General features: G+C 35.8%; 1 long non-coding RNA gene across 1 annotated transcript; it reads right to left on the reverse strand.

Moving 5' to 3' along the window:
- Nucleotides 1–993: 993 nt before the first annotated feature.
- Nucleotides 994–3827, reverse strand: LOC110722144. The gene is made up of 3 exons (XR_002511544.1): nt 3496–3827; nt 2705–3403; nt 994–1323 (listed from the first exon to the last, which is right to left on the reverse strand). It is a non-coding gene; the product is annotated as an uncharacterized LOC110722144 (long non-coding RNA).
- Nucleotides 3828–8116: the final 4289 nt, after the last annotated feature.

The raw sequence follows: 8116 nt of genomic DNA on the forward strand, positions 1-8116 counted from the left end.
TGCTTATTCATTTAATGTAAGTTTTCTTCTTTATTTTTATGATATCCTTTCGATGTTTTGCGCTAAAATTGATCATTGCCCTAAGTAATTATCAAAATATTAGAGTAATAGTATTAAAATACTTTGATAAAAAGAAGTTAACATGTAACAAAATAAGTAATCTACTTGTTGATTATTGTTTGAGCAAATTTAATTGAGAGGTTCATCTTTTACTCCCGCGGGATCTAGCCAATGCACCAAACCAACCCATGGACAAATAACAACCAACATCCAATGTCCAATACATTGATTAAAACAATAATACAATAATGAATGTTTAAAAGGAATTAGAAATAAAATTAATATAAAATAAAAATGTGTAAATGACTCATGCACTTACTCCTCATAATACGGGGCAAAGAAGAGCTGATTTTTTGGCATCATTACACGAAAAAGAGCCTAGCTAAATAGTCACATCGATCATCGTCTTTTTCCACAGTTGGAGTATAAGGGCATAGATAGTTGCAATTACAAAATCCATACAACCCTGAGATACCTTATGTATGAACAATCTCACTCATATGCCTTGCATATCAAATATTTATTAAAAATTATTAGCTCATTAATAAAAAATCGTTATAAATTTTAACTAAAAATGGCGAAGGATACAACACTTATATCATTAAAATTGACACGTGTGACTATTTGATCTCTCTTTGGAAGCACCAGTCAAGCATTTCTTCATAGTCAAGGGTAACACATTGCTCATTTTGAAACACTCTAGCTGAAACTGTAAAAGATTTGGTTTTACCGCTCGTTTTCATTGCAATAGCCACATCCTAAAATACTCAAACCAAATTACAGGTTAATTTCAACTTATCAGCATGAGTTATTGTGTACTTTCGAGTGCATGGTGATTGTGATGATGGCGAGTGTGGAGATGGTGCAGTGATTTCCTTAGTGACTTGCTTATCAGCCTTGTCATGTCATATAATCGCAAGAAAAAAAATCAGCAAAAAAAAAAAGAATGATCGTATTATATATTGTGACAGATAATTATAATTTAAAACTGAATTTTACCTTCTTTATAGGAAAAAACAAGTGAGAAGGCCATATTAAATAATAATTCTTTGTTTGACAAATGAATTTTATCTCCCCTTCAGGACATGGCAAAGGTGCATTTGGGTTGATTTCTTCTTTAACACAAACTCGATAATGACCAGTTGGGATGGGCTTGAAATGATGCTTGACAACTTCTTCCATCTCAACATACAATTCTCCAATAGCAACTATATTGACCCCTTTGTCACTCTTAATTGCCAAGGAACAAAGACTATCAACTCCCTGATTATGGATTATGGTATTAATAAACCTTTTGTGGATTGATAAGATGTAGTAGTCTATAATTTAACACCATCAGAAGAATCTAGGTATATGTACTTACATCAAACATATTTCCTCTGTTACACATTATGTGCAACAAAGAGGTGTACACATTTCCCAAGAAAAAAATAAAAAAGCCTAATTAACAAAGTAGGGGCATGTGATTAGGGTAAAGTGGATGATTAATTAATTCAACCCACACCACCATCCACCAGGCCACTTGCCTGCCACACCACCACCCACCAGGCCACTAACCCGCCACAACACTACCCACCAGGCCACTAGATCGCCCACAACACCACCGCCAGATCGTCGTATCGAGCCACCCACGCACCCCCAGCGCACCAGGCTGCTCAGAGCCCACCCTACCGAAGAAAACCACCTTAGCCACAGACCCACCACACCACCACCAAGATCTCGACTTCTGCCCCACCTCGTAAACCACCAAGGATCCACCCATAACCAAATAAACCCTTCCATAAAACCTCACCCACCATCTCGAAATTGTCGTACCCACCTCGAAATACCCACCTTACCCTCCCTAAATAGTCATACCCACCCCAAAAACCACCACCTCCAACCAGAAAAATCGAACACCATGAATCCCGACCCTACAAAAAACCCAACCCTAATAATACAAATGAAAAACTATTACCTTCACATCATCAATTGAACACCATGAAACTCGACTCTATCATCTATTAAAGCTTTATTTAGTCAAATTTAACCACTAAAATTCTAGATCTAGAATTTTTATGGTTAAATTTGACCATAAAACCTTCATATTTGAGTTTTAGTGACAAGAATGAAACAAAAGGAGAAAGAAGAGAGAGAAAGCGGAGATGGTGACAAGCATGACAATGGCAGCGACTTCCGACGAAGGTGGTTGTTGAATTTGAGGGCCCGAGGGGAGATGAACAAAGAGAGGGGGAATTTATGGGTACATGAAGATAGAGTGGATCGGAGATCGGTACGGTGGTAATGGTGGTGGTGGTTTGGTGGTGGTACGGTGTTTGCCATGGTGATAGTGGAATGAAGAAGATGGTTGAAGGAGATGGTGAGAAATGAAGTACAGGGGTTGATTGGGGTTGGAAGAATGAATCTGATTAGTTTGGGGTTGCATTAGGTGTAAATTATTAAACTAATTAGAGTTATCAATAACTTAATAATATATGTTTTAATGTGTTATTTGAATTTTAGTAAGGGTATGTTGGTAATTTTATTCAAATTTTTTACTAAAACAGGAAAGTTTTAGTTTGTTGCACATAATGTGTAGCTTCCATTTTTGGGAAATGTTGCACATAATGTGTAATGAAGTATAAGTATTAGGAAATAATGTTACCTTTGGAAATGGTTGGCCAGTAATGTCTTGTTCATTATTAAGTACATGCGTTGCCAAATTCTCATTTTCTGGCACATATTCCTCCTCAGGCCACACAACATGGTATGGCTCAGGTTGAACCTCAAACACTTGAAAATTCTACTCTTGGAAGTTGAAACCTCGAACCCTTTGGTCACCTCCAAAGCCAAAGCAATCTAAATGATCATCTAACTCTTCACCACCAAAACCACCCTTTTGGATACTTTCTAACTGATGGGTAACTTTGTTTTGCTCTGAGGCAAGTTGAAAGCAAAGACCTTGAAGGCATTGGTCATGACCCAAGCTAAGGCCACCTAAACCTTGACCACCAGATCCACCAACTTGGATACCCGCTAACTGATGGCCAACTTGGTTGCCATTTGAAACACCAAATTCTTTCAATTGCTCTGCGTTAACCTGACCACTTGACATTAAGTAAGACAATAACAAATTTTGAGTGTTAACCACATTTTCTAATTTTGATTTGAGACACTTAAGATCTGATTGCAATTGACTTTGTTGTGTTGGTTTGTTGTAACCAAAGTACAACTTATTTGTAACACTCGATCTAACGCCCTTAACACAACCACCATGTTCAAGATTCTTTAATGCTCTCGCTAAGATATCATTTCAGCCAGTGGTCTCAATTTCTCCTTGGATTTTTTGAGCCTCCAATGCTTTCTGACATCAATAATAATAAGCAACCAAATTAAGGCAATGTAATCTATTATAGCCAAATAATTTATTTGATTCAAAAGTAGAAACAAACTCACAATTGTTTGAGCTATTTCAAAATCGGCAGGATTGTCAAAGGTCATAACACCATCTTTTTGTCTGGAATGAGCTCTTATCCAAACCAAATGTCGAGGCTCGTCTCTAACTTGCACTCCTTGTTTCTGAAATTCAGCAGCTTGACAATATAGATAACAAAATGCCATTTAAAAACAAAAAGTCATCCGTTAATTATATATTTACTGTTATTCTTTAAACAAAATCAACAAGAATAAAAATAATCATTGCTAAACTTACAATCTCTTGTTCATAATACAAGTACCCTTTTCGACCTCCTCAATATCTTGAAGTATTCATTTTTGCCTTCTCTCGATTCTTGTCACTAAATTCCTTTCAATATAATAATGTACAAACAAATTATTACACAATTTTCAAAGGTTTTTGCATAAATATGATTAGTTATTGGCATAATTCAAATATTACCTTAAATTAGAATAAATAAGCTTTAATGAGACTTGATCATTATCTGGAAGCTAGACTGTAGTCTTAATTTTTTTTTTGAGGAACCCTATCAAGGGATAAATTATATAGATAAATAAGAAGGAGCTACATCAATATTATCATCAATTATTAAACGAAACAAACTAGAATATCATCCACGATTAAATGGAACGAACTCCTTCCTTCTGAGACTCCTTTCAAGGTGAATCATTCTCTATGAATATTTTCATCAGCCCAGCCTCTCTAGCAAGTTGTAAACGCCACCAGATAGCTTTGGCTTCAGCAACCTTCACTTCCCACTTATCACAACACTGGACAACAGAGCAACCTCTGACCATACCCTCCTCAGATAACAGCCTCGAAGCTACAACCCAGTTCCCCTAGCACTCCAGCATCCACTTTAATTTTTTCATAACCCCTGGCAGGTGGAGTCCAAACAACAGCAGACGCAACAGTAGAAACTGTAGCATGCTGCTTGTTCCTAGCATACATACGCACAATAGCTTCCTGTACTTCCTTACATATCAGCATACAAGTTTAGGTAAAATATAATTAGCAAAGTGGCAGGATTATCTTCCAGAAAATCAACAAGCTTGTATGTTTTGTAAGCCCATCGATTGTGACTTGCTTTTACTAAATTAATTGTGACTAGTGAAATTTTGGTTTGCTAATGTATTTTTGCCTAATTAAATTCTGCTCTCATTCCAATAGATCTTCTGATTGATAAAATTAAAAAGTGCATGGGAAATACAGAAGCTGATGCAGATATAACAATATTGAAAAATGAACAAGACAAGCAGGCATCATTACTTTAGAAGCTTCTGAGAGTATTGTTTAAAAATAACTTGGTACATTTCAAGATGTAAACTACCTGCAATGGACTAGGCTAACCCACCCACAACACCACTAATTTGGGTCTACACAAGGAGGCACAAAAATGTAGGACAAGCACAACAAGCAATATTGGACAGCAACAAGTAAAAATAGCAAGTGAATACAAAATTAATTAATTACGCCACTCAGAATTGTTTTCCAACTATTGTAGCTATTGTACGACACCTTCAATTCTCACACTCAACAAATTCTTCAGCCTCGCCAGTTTCAGAGGCCTCATTAGCACTTGCTTGCTTTCTCTTTTTCGACATCAACCTACAAACATACAAATATATTAGAAATCATCGCTAAGAAGTGTCATTAAAATCAAATAAAATAAAGAATTTGTTGCAAAAATCTATATCAAGAACAAATTATAAATTTCAATACAAGAACCACAAGAACCAAATTTTGTAGTAGCATAATAACCTGTACGACGCCGGGTATTAGCATTACTATTTTCATTGTCATGCCAAATCCCTTCTTCATGATCACTACGTATATATGTTGTTGTATCATCAAGACTAGCTATCATCCACATTTTGTACCTCACTAGGGGTAGACCTCTCCTCATAAGAAATATTGCCATCATTGTCATCAATAACGTATTGAGATTTTGGTGTGACAACAACTGATTATCACATGGGTCAGTCATATAAATTTAACACTTATTTATTAGCTTGACTAGCCAAAATGTATGGATCTTCTGTATGACCTATCTTGTTGAGATTCATAGTAGTATTCCCTAAACCATCGCATACAACATTGTTATTATTGTTAGCCCATTTGCAACCAAAAATAGGTATAAAAAAACCCATATAATGCAACTCACATATCTCTTCAATTACCCCATAGTATTGCAGTTTGCTATATATAGGTCAATTATCTTTAGCAGTAGACAAATGCATTGCTTCAGCTTCAACACATACCCCACTATTTTGCATAGTGCTTTTATCATCTTGGTCCCTAGTATAAAAAGTGTATTTATAAATGGCATTACCAGAGAAAAATGAGGCAGAGAAATCAGGACCATAGCTAAACTCCTAAGTCGGTCAGAAATAGTTTGTGAGGAATTTTTGATCTCTTTCATTACTTCATCCTTGAGCTAAAGATGAAATGTTTTACTTTTTTCAGTAGCTAAAGCTTTGGAGCTAGCCTTTCAATTATGCATCTTCAAAAAATTCATTTGTATATTAATATACGGTGCAACTTCATCTTCATTGAAAGGAATATATGTGTGGACCATGTACCACTTTTCAGGAGACATGTCAAGTTCTCTACGACCTATGGTTCCCTTACCCTCAAGTGTGTCATTGTATTTGAGAAGTAGAAATCCCTACTGTCCTCATATCTCCTAAACTTTCAAGGAAATATTCCATAGCTAACTCATAAAGCATTTCTCAGCGATACAAGCCTTAGGTCAATAAGCATTCTTAATATATCCCTAATAAGTTTTCATTTACCTTTCGAAGGCCCATTGAGCTCTATTGTGCACGGGACCACAAAATATAATGTCCTTACCAAATGAACTGGAAAATGTATCATTATATAAAAAAAGCCTGGGAAAAGTACATCTCCAATTGGCACAAAATAACAGCAATTTCAGTCTCCAAGGAATCCAAATCTTTTGGATTGATGACTTTACTGTAAATTGCCTTAAAGAAAAGACATAACCTAATAATGACATATCATACATTTTTTGGCAAAATTAAACGAATAGCAATAGGTAAGAGATCTTGCATAAAAACATGGCAGTCGTGAGACTTTAAACCCACGAGTTTCAAATTCTCCATTGAAACAAGAGAAGAAATGTTTGAAGAATAACCCTGTAGCACTTTAGCTCTGTCTAAGGATGCACAAAGCTCAACTTTCTCCTTCCTAGACAATGTATAAGCAACAGGTGGCAAATAGTCCCGTTTTCCAGTCTCAACGGCATGGAGATCATTTCTGATATTCATTTCCATCAAGTGAAGTCAATCGTTAACACCATCTTTTGTCTTCCCCGAGATATTCAATAGTGTGCCAATCAAACTATAAAACACATTCTTTTCGATATGCATAATATCTAGAGAATGTCGGACAAAGATAAATCTCCAATAAGGATGACGCCATAAACCACAACACTTCTTTTACCCTTTCTTAGGAATGACATCTTTATTTTTCTTTAACTTGCCAAAACTAAGTTGAATGTCTTTCACCTTTTCAAATACTTCTTGGCTAGTAAAGACTTTTGGGCGACTTTACAAATTTTGTTCCCCATTAAAAGCTTTCTTCATTCTACGATACTTATGATCCAAAGGAATAAATGGACGATGATCATAGAAGACCGTCTTCCTAGATGTCGATAACCATTTTCCTTTCCAACCATCTTAGCATATAGGACAACCAACTTCCCCTTTTACAGAATAGTCAGAAAGATTACCATATGGTGCAAAATAACATTGCTCTTAAAATGAACATTTCATTCCGATTAGCATCAAAACTTCTACACCTTCTACCCACAACAACTATAAGTCGTCAATGAAAGGTGCCAAATATACATCAATGTCATTTCCTGGTTGTTTAGATTCAGATATAAGCATTGACAACATAGTGTACTTTCTTTTCATGCATGAGGAAGGAGGTCAGTTATAAGCCACTAGCATGACCGGCCATGTATTATGGATGCTACTAAGGGAACTATATGGATTCATACCATGAATTACAACCCAAGGCGTAGGTTTCGTTCTTCACTACCAAAATCATGGAATTCTCCATCAATAAATCTCCATTGTGGTGTGTTAGCAGGGTGTCTAAGTAACCTATCCTTTTTCTGACCAAATTTATGCCATGTCAACTTCTCTGCATCTACTGGGTATGAATACATCTGTTAAAACCTAAGAATAATTGGAATACCAAAAATCCTTAGCTGTCACTCCTTCCTTTTTCTTGTACCTTGAGAGATTACACTCTGGACAACTCTTTGCTTATTCATTTTCATTTCGATAAAGTATGAAATCGTTAGGACATGCATGAATTTTTTCATAACGCAAACCCATTGTGCATAATGTGTTTTTTTTTTGCCTTATATGTATTCTTTGGCAAAACATTATCAGATGGAAGCACATCTATCAAGAACTCAAGTAATGATGTAAAACTCTTATTTGTCCAACTATGACCCACCTTCAAATTGGATAGCTTAAGTGAAGCGATAGCTTTGTGTACTTACACCCTTCATATAAAGGCTTCTTCCGTTGCATTGGGATCATCTTCTACTCTTTGTACGAATTGACTTGTCATGTCTTCTAA

The sequence above is a fragment of the Chenopodium quinoa genome, unplaced genomic scaffold (assembly GCF_001683475.1).
Source record: "Chenopodium quinoa cultivar QQ74 unplaced genomic scaffold, ASM168347v1, whole genome shotgun sequence".
Lineage (NCBI taxonomy): Eukaryota > Viridiplantae > Streptophyta > Magnoliopsida > Caryophyllales > Amaranthaceae > Chenopodium > Chenopodium quinoa.